Here is a 26,751-nt window from a genome sequence, read left to right as displayed (position 1 = left end):
GAAAAGGAGCTTTTCAAATACTAGGATGACAGTAGCTAGGGATACAAAATAAAGTTATGCAAATATGACTTGTCTTCCTGCACTAAGATTAATTTAGAGGACTATACGTCGGACCTCTTTCATCCTTTTCAAAAATTGCCAGTAAGAGTTAACCAGGCCTTGGTTAGTTCCTGAAAGATTAAGGTAAAATGTGACCAACTAGACAATTTGTAAAGATAAGTATTGGCTAGCTACTATTGTTTCATATTGTAAAAATGTTGTTACTTTTCATATACAATAAGACATTTGAATAATACTATATATAATCTTGACAGAAACAAACCTCAGTATGTGTCCTTTTTCTAACAGCTGCATTTGTTATATATCTTGTCACTGAAATCAAGGTCTTTAAGGCTTAAAACTCAGTACTAACTCTGAAAGTTATTTATTTGTATATTTAATTTAAATGACTAGCTTTTTGTTATTTTCAAAAGTATGTTTGGTGCCTTCCTACTGAAAGCAGTCTTTGGCATAACCGACTACATTTTAGTTTTATACCCAAAGCCTCTGTTTATGCAGATAAATTGAGGTTCCAGTCTTTACAGTGTCAGGTATAAGTATTAATCAGTTGATATCCTGCCAAGGTTAATATATTTTTATTTGCAGTCTCATAGAGTAGGGCTCAATCACCGTTAAGCACTGGTAGTTTAGAAGCAGAAGTCTTCTTCAGATCAGTAAGATTTATACGACTTGAAATCTAAAAGAGTGGATAATGTGGGAAAATCATGCCTGAGGTTAAGGTGAATCACTCTGATTGAATCTTCCAGAAATCTCAACATTTTCTTCCTTTGCACTACCCTGATTGATCAGCTAGAAGCACCCTAAGGGGCCTTACCTTGAGTCCAGATGCTGGAGCCCAATCTCAGCTGAAGATTCCAGAGATCTGGGGAAGTGCTGAAGGGGCCTGACTCTGCAGGGGGAAGCCTGTGTGCAACCCAAGCCTGCAGGCTACGTGCTCCTGTGCTGGCTGAGCCAGTAGGCAGGAGCACACTCTCCACCTCTGGCTGCAGAAGCTGGGCATCCAGGCATAGCCTCAGTCCCACCGCCCAGTAGCCCTCATCCGTGTCCAAGGACAGAGCCCTTTGGCCACGAGGGCTTCTGGCACATGGCTTCAGTTTTTATGGGTGAAAGACAGTCCTTTGGCATCACAAGGTATTTATATCTGATAGAGCTCCAGATTTTTTAAAAGCAATTTGACGACAAAAACTGCCAAGCAGAACTAACTACCGCAGAGGCCTGGAAAGCAGCACGAGTGTGTTTTTTAATTCTTCAGAGGTGGTAGAAGTCACCAGAAATTCTCCCTCTTGAATTCTCTCTAAAGGGCTCTGGATCCTTGGAAAAATAATCTGGGCAAGTCTCACACTTTAGTAATTCTTTTTTTTTTTTTTTATTTTTATTTTGAGACGGAGTTTTGCTCTTGTTGCCCAAGCTGGAGTGCAATGGTGCAATCATGGCTCACCGCAACCTCTGCCTCCTGGATTCAAGCGATTCTCCTGCCTAAGCCTCCTGAGTAGCTGGAATTACAGGCACCTGCCAACACACCTGGCTTTTTTTTTTTTTTTTTTTTTTTTGTATTTTTAGTAGAAACGGGGTTTCACCGTGTCAGCCAGGCTGGTCTCCAACTGTTGATCTCAGGTGATCCACCCCCTCGGCCTCCCAAAGTGGTGGGATTACAGGCATGAGCCATCGCACCTGGCCAGTAGTTCTTAAAACTGTCAGTCCCATGCTTTCTGTCTCAATTGTGGTGCTGGGTCACACGTTTTTACCGTTTGTTTTTAAAGCAGCCTCTTAGGGTGGGGAAATTATTAGAAACAAATGAGAGCCCGCTAGCAGCTTCCGGTGCCTCCGGTTTAGATAAGCACCATGTGAATTTCTAAAGGCGTTTTCTTCCCTGTGCAAATGTGTTCCTAGAGTGGCCTTCTGCACAGGATGGGCATGATCTGCATGGAACAATCATGGCCACATCTGGCAGCCCAGGTTTGGGGGACCATGTGGCCTAAGCAGTGTAGCACACAAGCTCATTGCTTTCCATTGAGAAGTATACTCAAATACCACCCAGCTCAGTCTCCAGGAATTCTTTTTATAGGAGCACATTAGCAATGAGAAAGCTCCAGGAAGGACCTATAAACACATTTCAACAGCTTAGGAAAAGCAGGAATCGCATGCCTTCTTAAAACTGCAAGTGTTTAACTGATTTTCAGTTTCTTTCTACTCACTCCTCTGACCTCTGTGGCCAAATGAGAAACCAGTTTAATTACATTACTTCTCCCTGAGTTCAGCTTCATCTTTTCCTCTTTAGTTTCCACCTAAGATAGGAGGAGGCCTGGTGAGGACTTCTAGGCCACATTCGGAGAAAAAGCTCTTCTAGGAGCTACAAAGCCTCAAGCAAGTGACCCAGCCCCTCCAAGCCTCGGTTTCTTCAGTGATCCTGGGAGATGGAGTCAGACTCATTTCTCTTTAACCTCTTTAAGTTTTAGCTTTCTATGAAGGGAAATTTAAAGAAAAGCACAGAGAGACTGACTAGACTCTAAGCAGCTACACCAACTTTACAAGAGCATCTTTTCTTAAAGATACCTAACCTGGTTTTGTTTCAGAGAGGATTTGGAAAGGTCCATTTAGCAGAAACTCTGCTGGCCTGGGGCTTCCCAATGTCTAGATGGACTCGGCTTCACCAGCTCAGAGTGATGTGGCCACTCAGAAATGCCTTTGGCTGTTGGAGACATCAGGCTGTACACATACCTGCTGCATATGAAATTCCTGATGATGCACGCAACATACAGGGAATTATACATTGACCCAGGTAAAACAGTTACATACTCCCTTAAATATGAATACGCACGTGAGCCTTTTCAGCCTATTACTATACAGCAAAGAATGAGGAATAGAGTTTTGCCTTGGTCTTGCCATAAACACACTGCTCTGGTAAAATTTGCCGATTTTTGTCATGTTCTCTTAGTTTTGACAAAATGGGATGACCACAAGTTCATTTGATATGATTCTATGTTCAAAATCATGTTTAGCATTTTGGTGATGGGGGCAATATGATATAATGGGAAAGGTACAGGTTAGGAGCCAGACAGACTTGGGTTCGAATCTCAGATCTCAGGTTATAACCTACAGGAGGAGTTAAAGTCTGAAAGTCTACCCACTGGGGTCATCCTGAAGGTGGAGTGAGATGCCTTCTGAAAGGCAACTGGGCTGGTGACTTCGGACAAAGGACACTGTCTCCCTGATCTTCAGTTTCCTCATTTGTAAAAAGAGAGATAATAAAGTTCATGCTGCATTAGGCTAGGATCACAAACGCGGGGCTGCAGGCACTCAGCTCGGGGTGCAAAGGGGAGCTGATTCTAGCTCAGCTGAGTCCAATGTGCTCTCAGCCCTCCAGGGGCTAGCTAATCTGATTGGAGATGTAGGATGCACCCACATCAAATGAATCAGGACACAGCATCTGATTAGTCTTTAGTAGCACAGAGACATGCTAGGTTTTGTTCAGCCTGAAGAAGATAACGTTGAGAAAGTGTAGAGGTTAGGCCCCATGGGGAAGGGAAAGCTGAGTCTCAACAGGCCTTAAAGGGCTTTGAGCATAGATAATGAGATTCTCATAGAAAAGGGAAAGAATGCTTTCTAGGAAATGGAAGTGCACAGGCAATGGCAGTGAAGTGGGGAAGCAGACAGGAGCAACTGAAGAGGGGGCCTTCTTGGGGAGTGCTGGGAAGAAGTGTGAGTGAAGTGGAGTCAGGCCATGGGGTTCCTGGATGATACAGTTAGGGTCATCCCACAGAGAGCCCCAGGGTGCAACAGTGGGGCTTTATCATGGCCGCTTTCAATAGATCCAGTTAAGCCTGCTGAGAATTACCAGCAGCCCCGACTCCCAGGGACGCTTTGTACTGTTTTGGTGCAAAACTTACTCTCTGTCCCCTCCTCTCTGGTTTCAGACAGCACTGTGGTTTCTCTCCACACTAGCTCAAGCACTGTGTAGTCAGTTTATAGTTTACGGGGATTTCCCACACACCCATATATGTTTTCCACTGAGGTCTGTGCTTTTTCCTAGACCCACCCGAATTCCAGAACAAGGCTCACTTGCGTGCCAAGTTCATTTTCTTTTCCTTTGTCACCTTTTTCTCCATATAAAGCATAGGAGATAGTTACTTTTTTAATGCTTCTATGTATTTTTAACAGAAAAGAAAGAAGAAACTCCAGAAATAAAACAAATACAAGGACAATTTCTGATTCAGTTTGCATTGAGAACAATAGTTGCCCATAGAGGCAAACCCAGCAGGTGAGTTTTTTCACATTGCAACTCTTGTTTATGAAAGTTTGAGTGGCTGTGGGGTATAATGCGTTCTATAAGTTAAAAAAAAAATGCTTGAAAGTTTTTAAAGGATAGACTCTGGCTCTGGAATCCAGGCTTTCTTTATAAAGTAGTTTTTTTTTTTTTAGAAGAAGAACTGCATGAAAAGGGAAAGGGGAATCAGCTCCTTAGGAAGGAAATTAGGAATCGTTCTGGTCATTTTGAGAATGCTGGTTCCCTACTGGTTGGTAAAATAGAAGACAGAAGTACTTTCCACAACACTTTTACAAAAAATCATCTCATTTAACTTCCTTGTAGTCCTGTGGGAGGAATTTTGCAGGTGAGAAACTAAGAAGTTGAATCACTTGTGGAGGATCACTCAGCCCAAGGTGGGGGCTCCAGGCCAGGGCTTCTACCTCCAAGTCGAACCTTTCCTTCACCAGCTGCATTAGGGACAAGCCTTGCACTCAGCCTGGTCCCAGGAAAGAAGGAGGGTGGGGAATCAGTGGGAGGGTGGCAACATGGAGTGGAGAGAGAAGTAGCGAACCTCTATTTCCCATACGCCTCATAATGTGCTAAGAAACTGAAGCTCAGAACCTTAGTGCACCTTTCCCAAGAGTATTGTGCCTAGGAGTCTGCACACCTGGAATTCACATCCAGGAAGGTCTGATTCCAAAGACCAAAGTCTCTCTCCGTGAGACCAGGCTGCCTCTCTCGTTAGAATGACCTTCTCTTTGTCATGTTTCCACCATTACCTGTCAGGGGCTTTTTCTCACTCTGCTCCCATCTTTTTTTTTTTTTTTTTTTTTCAAATTTCAAGTACTTTTATCAGATATTTGTTTTCTCTTATCCAAATGTTTCCAAACTGTGTGTTACTCAGTTGACTTTTGCTAAGAAAATTTAGGCTATATATTTTTAAAAAATCCACCTATATAACTTTCAAAACTACTATAATGCAGCACCTTCTTTTTTTGCTGAAGTTTCACTTAATCACAGTATAGCACGGAAACACCAGAAGATAGTCCCAGCCAAAGAATCTTTAAACCGTATGTAGATTCGAAGTCAGCCGAAGAAAGCTGGCGTCGCTTCCTTGTTCTCAGGCTTTCGTTGTTACGATCTTTGTCAGATCCTGTTTGTGTTCGAAAGGCCGCCAGTCTCATGAAAGGATAAACTGGAGAAATCTTGCTTTAATCATTGCAGCAATTAGCAAATAACTGCATTATCTTTCCTTTTTCATTATAAACATATTCAAGAATAGACTTGCAGTTTACTCAGAGCTTCTCAGAAAACTGAAGCTAGTCACTCATAAAAACCAGGTATTTGACCTGTTCGGAAGGGGCCTGAGTTGCTGGAATCTTCCATGTCTTCAGTAATTATGTGACTACAGGAACAAATGTAACCCCTTCTCCATGCTAATCATGTACTTCTTAAGTCACGATAGATTTAACTGAGTGAATAACTCAGTTGACTTTGAGGAGGAAGGAGAATGGGTTTGTCACATTTAGCAGAAAAGAGCATGAGAAACATTCACCATTAACAGGTTTGAAGGCAGCCAGCCTCCAGGACCCTGAGAACTTGCGCTACCAGCCAAATGATAATCTCTCAGTTCCTCTCACACTTTCCACTGGGCTGAGTTGGCAGGGTGCTACCAAGCCTTCCTCTTCCACTGTTTCTTCCCTTGAACTCCCTCCATTTCTCCTTCTCTGACATATGAGTCAGGGTGTTGCCACTAACCGTGTCTCCCTCAGAAAGTTCCTACTGTTGGTTACTAGCGGGCCAGCGGACTCATTGGTCATCTGTCTGCTTCTCTGAGGGTTCATTCTCCTGCAGCGTGGTGGAGTTCTCCATCCTTTGTAATTATATTCCCTGAGGTCTTGCACTCTTCCTCTTTTATTGTATCTTTATATAATCTCTTGGCATCCTCTGTGTTACCCTATGGCCCGGTCAGAATCCCGTGATGTGAATCAATGCTCCCAACAGAATCTCCTCAGGGATCCAGTCTGCATTTCCAGCTTCCCCTGGAATGACAGTGGTCCAGAACGGACTCATCCAAAACTGAACACATATTATTCTCCCTACATCCAGCTACATCTTCTGATATTTTGGTTGGTAACAACGGCATCCTCATTCTCCCACCTCTCCCTCTTTAAGCAACTTTGCTCCTGTATCCAATCAGTGCAAGCCCGGATTCCACCTGCTGAATCACCCTTGCACGGGTGTCTGTCCTGCTCCTTCCTATGGCCACCACGCTGGTCCAGGTCTTCATTGCTTTCACTCAGTCTCTCAGAATAGCCTTAGGATTAGTCACTTGGTCATCACTGCCAGACTGGTATTTCTAAAGTGCAGCTCAGGACCCAGAAAACCAAAATCTTCAGTGACTCCTCCTTGCCTTTGCTTGACTCCCACCTCCCACAGCAGAGGCTCGAGGGTGTAGCTTCTCAAGACAGATGACGTAGCTTCAGAGGCCAACTTCACCCCTCTCTGAAGCCTGTGGCCCCAGTCTGTTACTTAACCTCTGCACCCTGCTTTCCTCATCTCTAAAGAGGTTGGTAAGAAAGCCTGCCTGCAGAGGATTAAAAAATACTCAGAGCCCTGCCTGGCCTTTCAGGAACGCTCAGCGCTGTTGGCTGTTGGCTGCCAGCTTTGTCCTGACTGTGGTCCTCACTCTCCCATTCCTTCCCTGCAGTAAGTTCAGCCCCGTGCACACTGCTGGCCTCCCACACCCTCCTGCTGGTGCGTGTTAACTCCGGTCATCCTCCTGCTCTCACGGCTTCTCCCCATCCTGACCCTGGAAGTCCTGTCATTCTCCAAGGCATATCTCAAATGCCCCAATGCCTCTACCAGTCATCCCAGAGGGATCTAATCTTTCCCTCTCTGCCTTTCCCTGGAACTTTGTTAGGGCCTCTCATGTCAATGTCATCACATTCTGCTGGGCACTGCAGGATTTCTTGTGCTTTGGGTTTTTTTCTTTACTATTTCTTGACTTCCATGTCTTCCTATCCACACCTCTGTCCAGCAGCAGCCTGGAGGCTCCTTGAGGTCAAGAACTAAGTCTTCTCCACTTATATCCTCTAAATCAGCATAAGACTGACTACCCAGCCCTGCACATAGCAAGCCCTTGGCAAGAAATGTGCTTGGTGAAGATCACTGAGGGTTAAAGCCTGACTATACAAAATCTGAGTGAGAGTTGATTTAAAAACTCATTAAATATTCATTTCTACCAACCTCAGGGCTAGCAAGTCAGACCATTTCTTCAGATACTGAAAACTAAACAAAGTGCTGTACGGAAAATATCATTTAGGGAACATTCCCAGGATATTGGACTAGACAGGTTAAAATATCCATAATTATAAAATTCGTATTTAAATATACATATCCTCATGCAGCCCTAGACTCTGAAATGCCATGTACTGGCACAGGCTGCTCCCAGCTGCAATGAAATGCACTTGGTTGTAATCACAGAAAAGTGGCCCTTACAAGTTTTAGTCCTATAATATTTCATCTTTAAAACAGGAAAATCTTAGAAAATTCTCTTCAATTTAAAATTTAAAACACATTCAGAGCCAAATACCTTTATTGCCACAGGTATGCTAACACAAGCCAGATCTAGACATAGCGTTTGAGGGAGACTGAACTGATGCTAATTTTGTTGTTTTCTGCGTTTGCTGCTCCATGGATCAAATCACCCCTTTCTAGCCCAAGATTGCAGTATATTCTTCCTTTCATTTTTTCCCCTTGTTTTCTTCCTCAGAAGCAAACTTCCAGCCCGTGCTCCGCCTGCTGAACCCTGCTGGCTCTGTATTTACTTTTCTGTTTTATATCAAGTTTCTTCATTTTCTTTTTTCCAAAATAACCTGCATGTTTTCTATTTTTCCTCTTTTGGGTTTACACAACGACTGTATCTTAAGCACATGGTTCCCTGTTTCTTTCACTTCTTCATGAGATGTCTCCCTCCTTAATAACTCTGCTCACACAATTCTAGCTCCAATCTATCACTTTGTAATGTTCACCAAGGGAGAGAACACACCAGTTAGTCATTTTCAGATACACATCTTTTCAAAAGACTTCAGTTAAAAAGGTCTCTGTTGTGCATTTGCAGGATGAGGTAGATGTGAGTTCATGGTGAAAGTGAAGATGTAATTATAATGCCTTTCATGTCAGTGCATGTGGATTCAATACATGTTGCTTGAGGAATACCTTGGGCCAAGCACTGAAAGCACCAAGAAATAATTGGGTGAAATCTTCATTGTCAAAGAGTTTGCAGCCCTGTAGGGAAAAGGGACAAGTAAGCAGGCCATTGTAAAGTAGGGCCGAGCAGGGTGAACCAGCTATATCCAGGAATGGGGAGGGAATCCCACAGAGGGTTCCCAGCTCAGGCCTGATGGACCGGAGATTATTCCCTTAGGCTGGTGCAGAACTTCTTGGGATTTTGAAAGTGTTAATGATTGCTGTGAAAGTTTCAAAGTTTTCTGAACCCATTTGAGTGCAGATTTTCTTATTTCTTACAGGGCTTGAGTTACCAGGACCCTCACAGGACTCTGCTCACCAGCAGAACCTCCCAGGATAGATAATGCTTTGCTGTCAAATTGTGCTTCAGGACACTCTCTCCTGCCTTCTGACCAGCAGAAAAACTCCTGCCCTCAATTCCTGAGACCAGAAGTGTAGGGCCAGCCTCTGAGAGTTCTCCCCCAGTTCCCAGGCAGCTGAGTCCTGATGGCAATGGAGTGGAGAGTTCCCTTCCCCTTCCTTCCTCAAAGCAGCTTTGGCCTGCCTAGGAGAAGCCAGCTTTCTTCTGTCAATGGGGCCCAGGAACCAAGACCCTAAGTGTTTCTCAATCAGATTATCATAGCATTCCTTTTGACAAGAGTCAAGTCATGTGACATTATATACAACTCTTTATAAAGAGTGACGTTAAGATGTCAATGTCGACCAGCCACTTTGGGAGGCTGAGGCCGGCGGATCACCTGAGGTCAGGAATTCAAGATGAGCCTGCCAGCATGGTGAAACCCTGTCTCTACCAAAAATACAAAAATTAGGCAGGCGTGGTGGTGGGTGCCTGTAATCCCAGTTATTTGAGAAATTAAAGCAGGAGAATCACTTGAACCGGGGATGGAGGTTGCAGTGAGCCAAGATTGTGCCACTTGCATTCCAGCCTGGGTGACAGAGTGAGACTCTGTCTGAAAAAAAAAAAAAAAGAGAGAGAGATGTCAATGACACTGTGACATCATATTTTTAAAACACTGTTTAGAGGGCCATTGTTTTGTATGCACTCAATCTTTAATATGAACTGTAAGTCAAAGTTATAGATTTGAAATATATTAAACAAGATGTTCAAAATACAGCATCATTGTATTCTGATGTTGTTAACATTGGGATAGTCTCTCTTCACCTACAGAGTCAGTTTTGTTATTAATGCCCTAGCTAAATACACACCCACACTGCCTTTGTCACTTGTATTTGTGTGTCTGTGTGTAATACAGCTCACTGTCGATACATAAATTTTTTTCACAAACTTCTGACAATACGAAGAAGACAGGGCAGGGTTCCCATTTCTTAGTGTTTAGAGCATGCCAGTCACACCAGCCAGGTGATTCAGGGTTCATTATATTTTCTTTACCTCCTAGCAGATATGTGGGAATGGCATTGGTAGGAAGAGTACAAATGATGCCAAATTTCATGAACTTTCAAAGCAAAGGATAAACGTTTTAAATTTGTCCTTTAAAGGTAGAAATTGACACAAAGGATAACCTAGGAAGTAAGAAAGCAGGATTCAGGGAGCTGACCTTGTATTTTTTGGCAAAGCGGTCTAAGACGAAGCAAGATAACAATCTGCAAATATTTGAAAATGTAAACATCATTGAGTGAGAACATTATTTGGCCTGGTAGGCTTGGGTTTGGCCAGTATTTCTACTAAGAATTGACACAATTAACTGCTATCGAAAGTTGGAAACAGCATTAATAGAAACTAAGGAAAAAAGAGGGGGGCTTCTTGCCAGAGACGCAGATATTCCACTGGGGTATGCCCTCAAGTCTGCTCAAGACAATGCAATGCTTATTATTGATACATTCAATACTATTCTAGGGTCTAATGGCACAAATAACATAATATCCTTTAGGTTATAAGTTGGGGGCTTTTCAAGTGGAAAAAATGCACAGTTGATTTCAGTACTCACATGCTCTATCATAGGAAAAACAGCTTTGATAGGATCTTACCCTTGGGCTGAGATATGACCTAAAGGTTCAACCACAGTATGAGGATCTAGCTTTCACGGCAAGGTGCCAATGAAACGAGAAACATTCTAGATGGCATTGAGATCAATTTTTTATATATCACTAGATACAGATAAACATGATTGGTGTTTTTTGCTTATCATTTTTCAGAGTTATTGAGAGAGTAGCCAGCAGCTAAAATCTACATAAATTAATCCAACCATTCATTCAAGAGACAAGTATCAGGCCTTTACTATATATGACACAGAGTGGATTTATCAAGAAGTTAATGAGACTTCAGCTTCAGGGTTTCTTGCTTCCCCAGGTCCTATCTGAATTCTTGTACCTAATAGTACAGTCCTAATTTTGCATTTGTTTTCTTTAAAGCACCCAAATCGTGCAATCTTAAGGGTCCATAAAATCTTCATCAGCCTCCAATGCAGGCACTAGAGAAAATGCACGTCAGTTCCATAGCCATCCGCCTGACACCAGGGCAGCCCAACTGAAGCAGGATGTGAGTGAAACGCAAACCCAGGCACCTGGCCCCCAAAGCACCCTAAGAATTGCATATCCCACTGCAGTGTCCCTTCTCCGTGCCACCCTCTTCTTTCTTCCATGGCCCAGCAGTGACTACGAGGATTCATGTTATCTACAGTCTCAGGGACATGGGCAGGCTCAGGATGTCTGAACTCTGAACTCTGATTGAGGGAATGAGTGGCCATCACAGCTGCTGTGACTTCTGGCCAGACTACTGCCAGAGGGCCTGCTTGGCTGGTTCAGTGTGGATCGCTACACATTGAGACCGCTCTGAATTCAAGCTGCAGGGTGGTAGAGACACCTGGCTTCTTCTGTTGCTAATTCTTTCCGGTGTTCCCTCTGTACGTCCTCAGTCCCAAGGTAGTGCAGACAGGCCCTTGCACTCAACTGCTCCTTCCTACTGGAAATGAATCGGGTGGCTGGCACATGTGTGTTTTGTACCAAAACGCAAAACTTTGTCCTTCTGGTGCGTCTTCTGATGTGAGCATGATCACGTGACCCTGATTCATCTTTGTATAGTGGCTGAAATACCTGGAATTGTGTGCTTTAGAATTTTACGTCTAGACACATGGACTGTATTCTGGAATTAGGTCATGTGTGAACTTCTGGATTCTAATTGGATTGTGGCGACTATTGGTTTATTGATTTCTTCTCTAGTTAAGGTGCAATGCTCGTCAAAAGAAATGCAGATACATGAACTCCTCATGGAGCTCTGACCTTTCCCTTGTGAAAACAGCACAGATAGTTCTGACTAAAATTCTCCCTGGGAATGTGGTAGAAATCACTATGTGTATTCCAGCTGCATTATGATGAGTGGAGATCCCCCTACTATCATCTGAATTAATCCAGAGATGCGTTCTAGAGGCTACTATACTCATCAAGTGCAACTTCCTCACCTGGCCTTTTATCAGAAATGTCTATTCCCTCATTTTTTTCATCTCAACAAAGTAATATTTAGTAAATAAAACTTCTTAAAGGGAGAATCGAGGGCATAGAGGGAGAGAAACTAAATTATAAAATAGAAATAAAGGTTCCAAGAAAGAAGTTTTATTTACTAAAGCTTTAGTAAACAAAAATTTTATTTCTTTTAAAAATAAAAGTTTAATTTATAAATAAAGTTTTATTTCTAAATCTGTGTTTATAAATTGTAATGTAGTTTCTCTCCCTCGCTGCCCTTAATTCTCCTTTTAAAGGTGGGAGCAGGCTCCCCGCGTTCCTTTAGGGAAGATTTAGTGCTTCTTAGATTGCTTGTCTCTGGAGCTACTACCAGGTCACACTGCTCCGTTACCTGTCTGCAGAACTGGCACCAGGAAGTTACCTGAGCCAGGTGTGTTGAGTCTGACCTGTCTTGAGGGTCAGAGAGTAAGGCCTGCCCTTGGTTCACTTTATTCTAGCATCCAGACCTGCCTGGCCTTATCCCACCATCAGCTGCACCAAAAGCCCCACTCCTGAGGTGGCTCCTATGAGATAAAGGTAAAGGACAGAAGAGAGAGAAGGTAAACAGTGACCTCTGACTTGCCTCTTGTGTTTGCCCATGAATAAGCAACAAACTCATCTTTGCAGACATAAAAGTTAGTATTAACTCTTGTAATAGCTTTCTGATGATTTTCGGTGTAGAATGATTTTTTACTTGAAAGAATTAAAACAACACATTTAGGGATACAGAATTTAATCCGGGGTGCAATGCTTGAATTGTTGCAGGGGAAAAAAAGACTGAAGAAAACGATTAGGGAGGTGTATATGCCTTCAACGCACATTCCCACAGACCAGTCATTTACAGCTTCATCATGCTTACAGCCCAGTTTCTGGACTGTTATGCTGGCTCTAAAACTCTGATGCATCCACCACACAAATACATTTCGTAAGCAACCCTGGACTCCGAGGCAAGGTATGCAAAAAAGTCTGTGGGCTGCTTCGAGTCTCTAAACAGATGAGAGGAGATTGGACAGGAAAGGATATTTCAAGGATTTGACATGTACTGATTAAACCCGAATAACTTTGCCTCTCTATTCCGTGCCTAAAGCCACATATTGGTGGGTTTTCTTGTACTGGGTATGTCATTGTTATTCAGGTATATAATTGCACACCACACACACACACACACACACACACACACACACACACACACCCCAAGAAACCACAGCCCTTTTGAGACTTCCTCGCTGCTGAAGCAGAGTGAGGCTATGCTGAGCCTTATGGGAAAGAGCCCAGAGACCTGCTTGCGTTGGCTTCTCAGGTTTGCTGGCGTGTGCAGCCTGGGGTCTCACTCACTTTCCCCAAAACACTGGCTATCTGCACTGGTGAGAAGTGTGAGGAGAGGCAATTGGGGAAATAAGACTTTCTGTAAAATGACCACAAGTATTGGTGAGAGGAAGGAGTGGAAAGATGGAGAGGGGACGTTTTAGAAAAATTTGTTTTCCTTCAGCAACCAGAGTCATAAAATTCAACTAAGGCAATTTTGTAAAACCCCCAGACTATTTCTACGTTTATTTAATTCAGTGAAGAAAGGTCCGTTGTGTTATTTGATGAGCGTCGCTGACATGCTAGTGCCGGCAATTTGGTTGAACTCTTCTACTCTCCAGTATTTTGGGAAGACTTGCCTTGCGACCTCTGGGTCATTCCCTGGATGCTCATTTATTATATTTACAGTTAGAGAAGGAGGAAAACTGCTAAGAAGTAAAACCCTAGAAGGTATGGAAAGAAAGAACAGCGCCTGGGGCTGCTGTGGGTGAGGTAAGTGCTGATTTAATTGCTCGACTGGAAGTGTTTCTGATACTGTATTTAGTTTTCACAAAATGATGATATTTAAAAAGGTATTATAGCTTTATGGGACACTTTTCTTTCCACTTTTAGGACAATTTTAAATAGGAGAGAGTTTGTCACCTGAGGCTGTTGCTACTGATTGTTCCATATTTGTTTAAAGATTCACAAGAGGACAAACTAGGATAGGACCTGGGATAACAGTTGATTGTGCATAAGTGTGAGTGTGTGTGTGTGATCTTGAGGTTGCAAAGAAATGAAGTTTAAGAATCACTTGGATTTTTCTTTTTCAAAATCCCTCTTACAGGTTAAGGGGTAAAAGATTAAGATATGTTCAGATAAAAATAAACCTAAACATTTGAATTAATGGTTCATATTTTGGTCTTTAGTTTTCCAGAGTTAAAATACTACATTCGCTGTACATTTTCTATCCTGTGACTTAAAGAAATTATGAGGTCAAGAAACGTCTATTGAACAATAAATTCTTATTTCCTTCAGGCAGCTAAATGCGGAAGTACAGAGGAAACAAAAGTTGGCTTTACGGGAGCGATGTGGAAATTTCACCCAGTATAACATTTGCTCGCTGAGGATAGTCTAAATTCACATGAAATTATACACAGATTAAAAAACATATTATCCATGGGTCGCGAATAAAGTTCATAATGTTTCCAAAGTCAGGATTGCTTACATTCCTTACACCTACCACAGAAAACTTACATAACTTTTCTCATAAGGATAGGTAACAGATTTTAAAATATTCCAGTGAGGTTTCGCCTTACGGCAATCTAAACTGATTTCCTCACTGACAAAGGAAAATAACTGCTTCGAATTAACCGAAGAACTAAATCATCGCTGAAAATCAATAACAAACTTGCTCTGACAGACAGTAAGATAGCAAAACCCTTGCAAAGTGTTCTCCCGCAAGCTAGACCCCCGCACACCCACGGCAGACAACTCAACATCTGGCTATTGTCTCGCAAGCAAGAATAAAACTTTTTTGTCCCATCATTAAGTAAAATCTCATTCTCCACATGCAAACAGCACTTGTAAATTCCCCCAGATAAGCACAAATGTCTTCGATGATTTAAAGAAGGTTTAAAAGAATCACCAAGTTTTCATTACCTTTAGAAGTGAAGTTTTTCAAAAATACCTCCAGCGTGCCACATGCCCCAGAGTTGGCAGAAGCGCGTGTACCTCTTACCTGCAAAGACTGAGGAGTGCAGACTCCTGGCTGGATGGGAAGTTATGTCAAGTCAGAGAAATGCTCAGTCCAGACAGGTTGCCTTGGGAAAGATAAGTGTTCAGCTTTTCTCAAAATGAAGAAAACTCTCTCACCGTTCACTGTCAGTCAAAAACAAGTTGGTACAAGTTTGAGTAGGAATCACCTGGAGGAACTCAACAGAGAAAGAGATTGGGTGGAGGAGGGAGGGACAGGGAAGGAGGGAGGGAGGGAGGAGAGGAGAGAAAGTGAGAGACAGAGAGGGAGAGAGAGAGGAAGAGAGAGAGAAAGAGGGTGAGAGAGAGAGAAGGAATCTGAGAAAGGAGACCATGATGTCAGCATGTCTTAAGGTCTTAAGGAAATCTACAGACCTACACAGGATTCTAGCGGGCACCCGGTCTGGGCTCTGCAAACACCTGTGCGAAGGAAAACTGATGCTCTTTTAAATAATGCCAGTTAATCTTTGAAGAAACTTTGGCCATTCTTATCAAAGTGTTTTTAAGGTCCCTTTAAGGCTAAGTAAACTATGAATAAATAACCAGATTACCTTTTCTAACAATCTCTCCTTTATCCTGTGTTTTCTCTTCCCTCTCCCCTCCCTAAATGAATATTAACAAAACTTCTTGCCTCCTGGGGGAATCAGAATGAACCCGTACACACTATACTTCTATCAAACATACCTGAGCAAAATGCCACAGAGGGAAACTCGTGTTTTTAGCTCAACCCCCTTATTGAGCTGATTTTTTCTATCACCCCTGCTTTCCCTGATTAAATAAAAACGTAAAGAAGTTGAATAGACATGGGTAAAATTGGGTTCTTCTGGATCATGGAAATTGGGCTTAGGGATACGTGTTGGAATCTGGGTTCCAGCATTCTTTGCACAATCTGGCATCTTTATGAGAAATGGTCAGAATTCCATCCCTGAAGCAGGTTTCTAATGGAAGATCTCTGGAAGCTGGAAGCTTCTTTCAGGAATGCGGTTATACGTCCATCCTATGCAAAGTGACTCTTGCAGCCACCACATCAAGGGAGGCCAGTCCAAGGCTCACGTGCTCGCCTGGCCTTCTCATGGTCAGAGTGCATGGGGACCCTGGTCAATCCTAAGAGGTGGAATAGGTTTTTCACAAGTACTTACCCTAGAGAGAACCCTCTACACTAGTCCAAAGGCAATGCCAAGAGACGCAAAAGGTCTCTGTCTCATGGGAGACGATGATACACCCACACGTCCCCTCCTTAGGCACCTCAGTGGAGCCAGGCCACTGCACCTGGTTTGACTTAGAGCAGACAGAGAGGAACAGCTTGCTTCCTCTGGAAATGAACACTTCCTCTCCCCAGAGTACTGGGCTCAACACTTCACCCCAAGTGCAGCTGCTGCTGTTTTGGGTACTTGAACTAAATGGGAACTGGAAGCGATGGGGTGCCATTCTATCTTTAGGGAGGAAGGGCTGAGACCTCCTAATTTTCTCCCCCTTCTTTCTCCTGACTCAAAGCTCAGGGCATAAATCATTCCATTTCTGTTTTCCCAGTGGAGATGGTATGCCTCAGTCTCATTCTCTTTTGCCCTTTCTTTCCTGGGAAGCAAAGGACCCCTTTTTAGCCTGGGAGTATAAATGGTGGCCCTGGAAAGAAGACACTGGACTCCCAGGGGTTCAGGGCATGGAGGATGAAGAAGCCACACAAGATCTGGACATCTTAAAGCTAGTGCAGCCTTACTCCAGCAGTCTAGAATCACATAGACCTCCAGTGAGGATATTAGAAGTCCCATAGAAATCAGGTAAGCACAGAGGTGAAGAATGATGAAAGAGGGAAAACAGAATTAAAGGATCTGAGTATATACCAGCTGCTCAGGTGGGAATTTGCAGGGGCTGTTTCCTCAGCCTGCAATGGTCCCCTCTGTCCTTCATTCACTGAGATGGCACCTCCTCTGGGAGGTCCTTACCTGATCTCGTTCCGATCCAACTCCGTGCCCTATGACTCTGTTTTGTTGTGTATCTTTCTTACCACTGCCTGAAGTTGCCCTAACACTTTTCCATTTACCATCCGTCTTCCAATCCAGAGCTCAATCGTACCTGCCTCATCCGCCAAACGTCTTTCCAGCAATCTCTGGCACATCATAGTTCCTCAAAAAAAGGGTATATTTGTTAAGGGGATTGATCAAAGATTACATACAGAAGATATGATTTCTTTCTGTCGAACTTTAATTATCTTCTTATATTCCATGTGCATTTCCAGCATCAGCTTTACTTAATAAGCTCACATTTGAACACCGTTTTTCAATTTGTAGAACACTTTCAGAAATGTGTAATTCAATGCTCAGACCAAAATGTAGTCATGATTAGTTGTATTTTAAGGGCAAAGAGATGGAAGCCAAAGAAGGTAAGTGATTTGTGCAAAGTCATACAGCTGCAGAGCGATGAACTGAAGCTCAAAACAGCTCTTTTCACTTTCAGTCCATGCATTTTTCATTATTGTACTTTTTTTTTTTCCAGACGAAATCTTACTCTGTCACCAGGCTGGAGTGCAGTGGCATGATCTCGGTTCACTGGCAACATCTGCCTCCCGAGTTCAAGCGACTCCCCCGCCTCGGCCTCCCAAGTAGTTGGCACTACAGGCACACACCACCACGCCCAGCTAATTTTTTGTATTTTAGTAGAGACAGGGTTTCACCATGCTGGCCAGGATGGTCTCAATCTCCTGACCTACCTGCCTCGACCTCCCAAAGTGCTGGGATTACAGGCGTGAGCCACGGCGCCCGACATTTTTCTTAAACTCTTATATTTTGTGCATACATTTGCACATGTAGCCTCCTTTCAGCATTGAGTTATACACTGCATGAATTATAACCATAGTTTATTACTCTGGGAAGTTTTAGTTGTTGCAGGAGCATACGCAGTAGAGCTGATACTCGATAACAATCTTAAAGATGATGGAAGGAGAAAATGTGTGCAGAGTAGTAGAAATACATTTTAAAGTTTAAACGCTAAGACAAAATAGTCTTCATTTTGGTGATGTTTACCTGTTTTTGTTACTTTTCATTTGGTGAATGTCAACAATTAGATCTTGAGGCTGCAGATCTGACAGTTCACCAAAGGAGATGAGACATTATAAATGTACGATTGCAGGGTTGACAGGTGAATGGGGAAATTCTAAAATGTGAATTTATGTGACTTCTGTCATAGGGGCCAGGCTTTGTTTAGCATGCTTTAACAACTGAATGATCTAAGAATTTCTGGAAATTTCTGAAACTGACTAAGGGAAATAGGACAAACTATTAATCCTGACAAAATAATATTTTCTACCATCCAATGAGTAAAATCTGTTTCATAATCTGGTTCTAAGGAGTAGAGCTGGAAATCTGCTGTATAAGATTACATGAAATAACATAGCTAATCATTTCATAATTGAACATGGTTAATTTTACTGTCCTTTTAGCCTAAAATAAGAGCAAATATAAATGACTATTCAGTAACTGTGTTTCTTTCTTTCTGCTCCCTCACCCCAACTTCAACAGTTAAAGAAAGACTCTTATATGGGTCAAATTTTTGTAGAAAATACAAAGAAGTCTGGCTTTTTATACAAAGATCTGAAAAGACATCTGAATACTGGGCAGAAGAGTTCACAAGAACCAACTTTTTCAATAGAACCATTTCCCAAGAATAATTTCCAAGAAAAAAAATGCCATAATGTTTCCAATCCTCATCTTGGCTTGAATCAAGACATAAAAAACCTTAAAGTGTGATGAGAGGGAAAAAAAACCATTTTTACCTTGGAATAAATTCTATTTAAGTTAGATTAGCTATGGAGCTATTTATGGAAGCTTACAACAGTTCTTAAAACTTCATCGGAGTCTCCCATGACTCCCGCAGCTTAACGAGCCCTCCACAGGTGCAGCACGATGTGGCCAGCAGTCTCCACTTTGTTCTCACCATCCTTATCCCAGAGGCATTTAAAATGATCCCTTGAAATACAGGTGCGTCTTGCAGAATAAAGTATACCCATTTCCAGACCTCACAGGCAGAGGTGAAGACCTACTTGTTTCTGGGTCTTTCCAGCAAGAAGCTTGCCCTAGGAAGCCACAAAATTAAAATCTCGTCTGGAGGTAGGTTCTCTGGAAGTGAGACAAAAATGCACATGCAGTTTATTAAAGGAGCACTGCCAGGAGGAACCCAAAGTGGTGTCGGGGGAGCAAGTCAGCAAGGGAAGAAGCCAGGGTACGATTTTAGGACAGGGACAAGACCCAGTCCCTGCCTAATCCTGGGGAAGGAGATCTGGAGTGAAAATAGCATCCTAGGTAAGAGAGCTGGGCTTTCATGATGCTGCCCATCAGCCTTTGACTGAGAGTAGAAAGGGTCACGGGAGCATGCATGCAATTTCCCAAGGGCTCTGGCTTCCTGCATCTGCAACGGAAGTGAAAGGGGTTCCCATAGCCCAAGGGCAATCTTATGAAGAGAGTTGTAGGGGCAGCAGGCTGTTAAAATTAATACACACACAGAAGCACAGGAATGGGCTCTCAGAAGCAGTGCAGAACATTCCCGGGGCTTGGGGCAGACTCCCAACAGCACTGGTTACAATGGCTGATCCTATGAGTGCTGAAACGCTTTCCCTTTCATGATACAGGTACTGTTAGTACCCCGTTATCTTTTCTCCTCCCTCCCTCAACGTTCCCATCCTCCTCCACTCTGTCAGTTTCCCAATCAGAATAAAATCGTGAATTTCAGCGCTAAAATGTGGAATTCAATTTAAGATGCATGAGATCGTATTCAGCATATGGTCTTTTCCTCAAAATGCCAGAAGAATTGTAGCAGGGCCTTCTCGTTACTAACAGAACCCTTTGTTATAGGCATCATGTCAATTTAGTTTGATTAGTAACTAAATCAGGTGCCTTCTCTTTGCTGAGTTCCAAAGACCCTCTGGTTCCTAAACTGGAGTAAATTATAGTTCAGCAGAAAGATGGACAAATAGCTAACCAGGATACAGTGTGATAAATGTTATAGGACCATCATGTTCTAGGAGCCCACAGGAGGGGGAAGTAACTGCCCCTGGGATTTTGAAGGCAGCCTTCCAGGGGTGGGAACAACTGAGTGCAGCCCACAAGATTTCCATAGGTGGAGACCAAGTAGGGTTGTTGACATTCCAGGAAAAAAAAAGAGCAAATAATTAAAGATTATTTAAGTAAAGATTAAAAGAGCCAAGTGATCTGACCTGTGGGACAGCTTAACAATGTAGCTCTGGCCTTAGCCTCGTGGTGTTTAGGCAGCAAGAAATCACAAGAAAAATGGCTTTGATGATAGAATCACCTGCCTCCCACTGTCCCTTAGCTTGCCCTGGGGGAAGCGAATGGGACTGAAAGCAACCTCCACCCACCGTCCACCTTCTCCTTAAATGAGATGGCTCAAAAAATATCAAAAAATGCAAAAATTACTTAATAAAAATGTCACCTCCAAGTCTTCCCTCTGCAAGGTTGACCAGCGTTCCTGGTTTTCCACTGACTGCCCTGGTTTTAACATTTAAAGTCCCACATGCTAGGAAATCCCCTACTCGCAGGCAAATTGCAATGACTGGTCACTCTATTATTCCTGTGTGTCCTCACTCTTTTGAAGTCAGCTGTTTAGTGTAATAAAAAATAATTGGAGATTCAAAGCATTAATACAGGCCTGATATCCTACTTTGTTAGCACCGAGTGCACATTTGCCAGGCATCTGTAAAATCTAACTTTGTCAGACGGGAATGCATGTACTTAAAAATTTGGGTGCATGAAGTGCCCGCCATTCTCTATAGGAGCTCTGTGTGGAGGTGTCCTTTAAACTTCTACTGGAGTTAGTTGGTGATTCTTGGTCCCTGTCGGCAGCATGGCTTCAGAATTGAGAAACTGTGAAGGACCCACTGACGTAAACCCAAGGGTGATCCAGTTTCCTCCTGCCTTATTCAATTTGAACTTTATTGCTTTATTGTTGTTGATGCAACCTTACACCACATGTTAAATACACACTGTCTGTTCCTGGTTCACCGCAGATGGGCTTTTACTAAGTGAACTATTCTGTGGCAGTTCCCGTCAAAGAAGGGGTATGATAATGACTGTTTTCCACTGTTGACAGTGTGGGCTGCAAATAGAAAAGCAGTATCTGCTAGGTATAGTTACCTTCTCCAGCCCGCTGCAACCTGAGTAATCTCGCCTTGATTTGAAAGCCTCACCGGATCACTCATCATGTGTGGCGTGCTGGCTTGCATTACCCCCACCTCTTCTATTGCTGTCTTATTGTGGTTTAACCTGAATCAACTGTACAAGGAGCCTCCTAGGCCAGACGGTGAGGTATGTGTGCCATGGACCCTATCTCCACCAGATAGCCAGACACAGTGTCTTACAACAAATTGACTTTGAACCCAACAATCCAAGACCCACTTTACAATATTTGAAATAGAATATGACAGAAATTGCAATTATCACCCAGAATAATTTCAAAGATCAGTTGGGGAAGACAAAAATAATGATTCATTTGACATTTCCATCCATTTTCATATTTTTGTAATTGGTGCTTGATTGAGAATCACATATTTTGGCTTAAAAAAAAAATCACTGAACCAATGGGATATCTGTCTTTCAAGTTGGTAATATCAACGGACAGGCCAAGTGTTTGATTCTACCTGCTGGATTCAGGCATGTCCTTCATCACCAAGTTCCATCAAACTGTCTGAAGAATGTACCCTCCATGCCTCTCCTGTCCTGATATTTCTTGCTATGACATTTCAATTCCTGAGCATAGATCAGGCCTCTTTCACCCTTTTCCAGGTTTAGTTCCTGGCCTCTGGCAGAGCTAGCTGGGTACACACTGCGTGTTTTCTGGCCCTTTATTTGTTCCAGCATGCAGTGATATTATTAGGCTCTAACTCCCTCATTTGTAATATCCAGAACCACTTCCCTATCCGTAGAGTTTCTCCCTCTAATATCCACACAGAAGAATGTCATTTAAACCCCGATTCTGCACCAATACCCCTACTTCTACATGGCAAAATGCAAGAGGCCCTAGGAGAAGTCCCAGGTCTCATCTTGGCTATTTATTATTAGCAGGAGAACTGGGTAAACAACTACGTTTTTCACTTTGAGAGCTTTCCCATTGCAAAATTGTACTGTTTTGCCAAATAGTCTAGTTATTGTGGAAAAACTGAGCAATGCAAATTGGCTAAATTATGTAAAGTGAAAGATCTCAGCCAAGTTGTCATGAAAATCTCAGGGACTTCACACTGAAGGACTAGCAGGAATATAGAAAGAGGGTGTTGTGAACTCAAACTCTCAAAATTAAATCCCACCTATTCATGATCAGCCCTCACAAGTTGTAGGTGCTAATCCAGTAAACATTTTCCAGAGAAGCCACAACAAATATATTAAGCTAAAAATGAATTCAAAGAGAAAGGCGTCCAAGATCATCTTATTCTATCATTGAGCTTCACTTCTGCACTGCACATGCAGAGATGACGGAGACTCCAGCCAAAAAAGAGATGATAAAGAATGTCTAATAACAGGGCATTGGTTTTTCTTATTTTTCTTCTCTTCGACTGTCTGATCTGAAGAATAAAAGCTAGAGAATGATAACTGAGCCAAGGTCGGGCTTCTGAAATTAAAGTCATACTTATAGCCTTTGGCTTCCTTGGTGTTTGACCACACCTACACAGATTAGACATGCAGCGGCTGTATTTTCTTTCCTTCTTTATTAAGAAAAATTCCTGGGATTGTTTCATCTTTGTGCATTTATTCCTGATCACATGCTGAATAATATTTTCTGTCTGTCATCCCTTCTGTTCCACTGGCTTTGGTTTGCCACTGCGGTCACCCTAACTCAGAGTGAAAGTTGAGTTATGACTGAAAACTCACCTCTGCTCACTTCCCTTCTGAAATCTGTGTGTACTTAGTAGACAGCAGTAATTCTAAAGGTGCAGCCTTACCATTTATCAATCAGTAAATAACATATATCACCTAGTAAATCACGTACATCAGAAAGAGCACTTGGAATCATTGCGATCTCTTGGGCAAACATTATCATGCTTTGTTTTTCAGCTTGCTCAGTGGTGTGTCTTCTCTTGCCAGCCAACTCTCATTTTACACTGTGGACACCAACAGCAAAATTGAACCTACGTTGTAATTCTTGCCTTGGGATACTGAATTGTTATATTCTTTCTTTCTGGCAAGGAGTGAAGTCCATTGGGGGTGTGAGGAAGAAATGTAGAGTTGGTCTCAGCTGTAGATTCAAATTTTAGAGCTGCTACTTACTAATTCAGTGACCTGAATAAGCGTTTTGACTTATCTGAGATGGTTTTTGCACTAGTGAACTGAGAAAAACAATTTACCTCCCAGGGTTCTTACACAGTTTGGAGAAGGCAGGACATGGGGATTGTCCCAGACCACAAGTGTCCCATCAAAATACATCAGGGAATGAAGCTCCACGGTGAGGGGCACAGGTGGCCAAAATCAAGGTCCTCTTCCTGCTGGTTGCACCCAAACAGGGCGTTCCCTCTGTTTTGCCTGAAAACTCACCTCTTGGAATGATCGTGTGCAAAGCCATGTTCTAATACGGGAGTTCTCATCTCCTCTCGTGTTTGAATTGTGAGGCACAGAAACCATGCACTTCAGCTCCTTCAACATCTGCTGTTTTCACTAGAACTTATGCAGAGACCCTGAGCTGACTTAAAATATCTTAAACAATTTGCATGCCCTCAAAGTGCTGCTGTGCCTCCCAGGGAGAGTAATATAGGTACTAGGCTTCTCTGAGTCTTATTCTAGTTCTTTTATTGTCAAACCTCTTGAAGAGTCAAATAGTTTAGATTACTTGAATAAATAGGATTTAATTAGCTTGTTCCTAGGAAACCCAGCTTTATCATGCCAGTTTTCCCGAAGGGCCTTGCATTGTACTGATAAGCTATAAGGTTTGTGCCACTTAGTTAAGTTTCTTGGATCTTATAGGATGTGTGTATTCCCAGCAATCAAGTGTGAGAATCTGTCTCCTATCTTGGTTACAGAACTTAAAGTAATATTTGTCGCTCCTCAGTTACCCCTTCTGTTCTTCATTTGTTGATGAAGTGCTTATACCATCTGACACTGAATCAAGTACCAGATATAATTTTTGTGCTGCTGTGTGAAGGTGCAAAGATATGTCTGCTATTTGCTGTTTCTTGTGATCCAGAGTGCTCTGACTAGTAATACATTCATAGCGAGAACTTTTACTTGAATTGTAGAAATGCACCTGGACGGGATGAACATAGCCCAAGTTTGGAAGCAATGACACTTGTCAGTTAACTGAGTCCTAGAGATGGAATTTTAGTGAGCAGGGAAGCCCATGTCAACAAAGTGCTTTCTAGTTCGTTCGGTGTTGGATTTCTTCCACAGACTGCAGTGAGTAGGGTGAGGTTGGGAGGCGCAGGTGACGAGAAGCTTCTTCGACAGTTGCACACTGGACCATGTACATGTTTATGGAGAACATATGAGAACACAGAACCTAGGCACAAGCTGCAAAAAAATAACAGTACTAGTGCCTATCTTCCACCATAAAGCTAACCTTACATGTGGCCATGAAGAACATATGAGCATATGGAGTAACAGAGAATTTGATTAACTTCAGCATTTGATTCAACCAATCAATCCATCTATCTACATATCCATTTATCCATCTACCTACCTATGAATATCCATTTATCCATCCATATACCTATGTATCCATTCATCTATCCATTTATCCATCCATCCATCCACCTACCTATGCATCTCTCCATTTATCTACTCATTTATCCATTCATTCATCCATCTACCTATGTATCCATCCATTCATCTACCTATCCATCCAACCATCCATCCATCTACCTATCTATGCAACCATCCATCCATCTATCCATCCATCCATCTACCTATGCATCCATCCATCCATTCATTCTATCCATCCAACCATCCATCCATCTACCTATGCAACCATCCATCCATCTATCCATCCATCCATCTACCTATGCATCCATCCATCCATTCATTCTATCCATCCAACCATCCATCTACCTATCCATCCAACCATCCATCTATCCATCTACCTATGCATCCATCCATCCTTCATTATTTAGTTTTATTAAATGACTTTCCCTCTCTCTTAAAATTCAACTTCAGTGTAACTTCTAACTTTGAAAGTCTCCTGTCAGAAGGGCTAAGTTCTAGGGTGGTTCTCATTATGCATTTATTCTATTATGAACAGAAAATCTCTGATGTTAAATTTGCAGTAGGATTGGTATTACCAGCCTGATAGATAAGCAGGTAAATAACAGGTCCCTTTAACCCAAAATTTGCAGAGTGAGATTGGTATTACCAGTCTGATAGATAAGCAGGTAAATAACGGGTCCTTTAACCCACACACACGCCCCCCACACACTGGCCAGGTGCAAGTGTTGTGGTAATAATGCAGACTAATATAAAACATAATTTACCATCCAAAGATTATGTTGAAATTCCGCTTGCTTTGTAACACGTTTCCTCTTTATTTTTTAATTAAAATCAGGCATTGGAGAGATTCAGACTTTGTCTATGTGCTTAACACTAAGCTTAACTAGCATTCTAAAAATCTTGCCTCCTGGTCACCGTAACTCATCTCTTGAAGACCCCTAGCAGATAGTAGGGAATGTGGAAATATTTGCGTCCTTCACATGAGCTGCAATGAACTCAAAGGAAATCAAAATCAGCCTCAGAATTTTTTTTTTTTTTTGCCTGTATTCCGCAGAAAGATTCCTCCAAAAGTTCATCTTCACCATATGCCGACAGTAACCAACACTCCTGGAGCTGACTGAAATTGGCAACACACAAAAAGTTCCAGTGAGCTTACAGCTTTAAGAAAAATCAAGACTTCTTCAGTGGGCTTTATTCTTATTCCTGAGCCATTATACAAAACAGCAGGGAAACCAGACCCTAGCCTAGATACATGATTTGTTGTAGCTCTCATGATAACAGCTGCCATTTGTTGAAGGTTTGCTATGGATGGGGAATTTAATTTAAATGCCTTATGTCTACCATGTCATTTAGTTACCAATTTATTCTTATAGCATATTGACTATCATATCAATAAATCAGAGTATGTGAGATAGGTATTATTTTTCTTACTTTATAAATGATAAAACTAAGTCTTAAATGAAGTTACTTGCCCAAGGTCAAATAGTTGGTGATCTGAGAAACAGAAATTCAGATCTTGATCTCACTTCACAGTCCGCACCTTGAATCATTGTGCTAGATATCCGCCTGTGAATTCAGTCTGTGCGGGTCATCTCAGGGTTAACTGGGCTGAAGTAATGGTTTACACCACAAAAAAAGGCTAAAATGGCCAAAAATGAACATGCGTCAGGCAAAGTTCTGTTTGATTTCCAGCTCTAAACACCTTTCATTTCCTTCCTTCTTTCTTTTCTTTCTTTCTTCCTCACTCTTTTTTCTTTCTTTCCTTCTTTCTCTCTCTCCCTTCCCTTCCATCTTCTCTCCTCTTTCTTTCTCTTTCCCTTCACTTTCCTTCCTTCCTCTCTCTCCTTCCTTCCTTTCTCTTTCTTTTCTTTCTTTTCTTCTTTCCTTCTTTCTCTATCCCTTCCCTTTCCTTCCTTCCTCTCTCCTTCCTTCCTTCCTTCTTCCTTTCTTTGTTATTATAAATAAAATTACTTATAAGATGATCTCATATCCTGGTTTCAGATACAG

At 42.3% G+C, this 26,751-nt stretch overlaps 1 long non-coding RNA gene across 1 annotated transcript in view; it reads right to left on the bottom strand.

Annotated features, from left to right (window-relative positions):
- The window catches only part of LOC135276397 (uncharacterized), a 38,353-nt gene extending 22,837 nt beyond the window's left edge, over positions 1 to 15,516 (bottom strand). The window contains exons 1-2 of the long non-coding RNA XR_010343939.1: positions 15,428 to 15,516; positions 15,039 to 15,231 (exon numbers count right to left, since the gene is read on the bottom strand). This is a non-coding gene — a long non-coding RNA (uncharacterized LOC135276397). The remainder of the gene's footprint in view (positions 1 to 15,038; positions 15,232 to 15,427) is intronic.
- Between the last annotated feature and the right edge of the window lie 11,235 nt (positions 15,517 to 26,751).

This window comes from Aotus nancymaae, unplaced genomic scaffold (assembly GCF_030222135.1).
Source record: "Aotus nancymaae isolate 86718 unplaced genomic scaffold, 86718_ANA_hifiasm-v0.15.2.pri h1tg000022l_1, whole genome shotgun sequence".
In the NCBI taxonomy this organism is placed as follows: Eukaryota; Metazoa; Chordata; class Mammalia; order Primates; family Aotidae; genus Aotus; species Aotus nancymaae.
The sequence above is the reverse complement of the archived record's forward strand: the minus strand, read 5'-3'. Positions and strand labels throughout refer to the sequence as shown.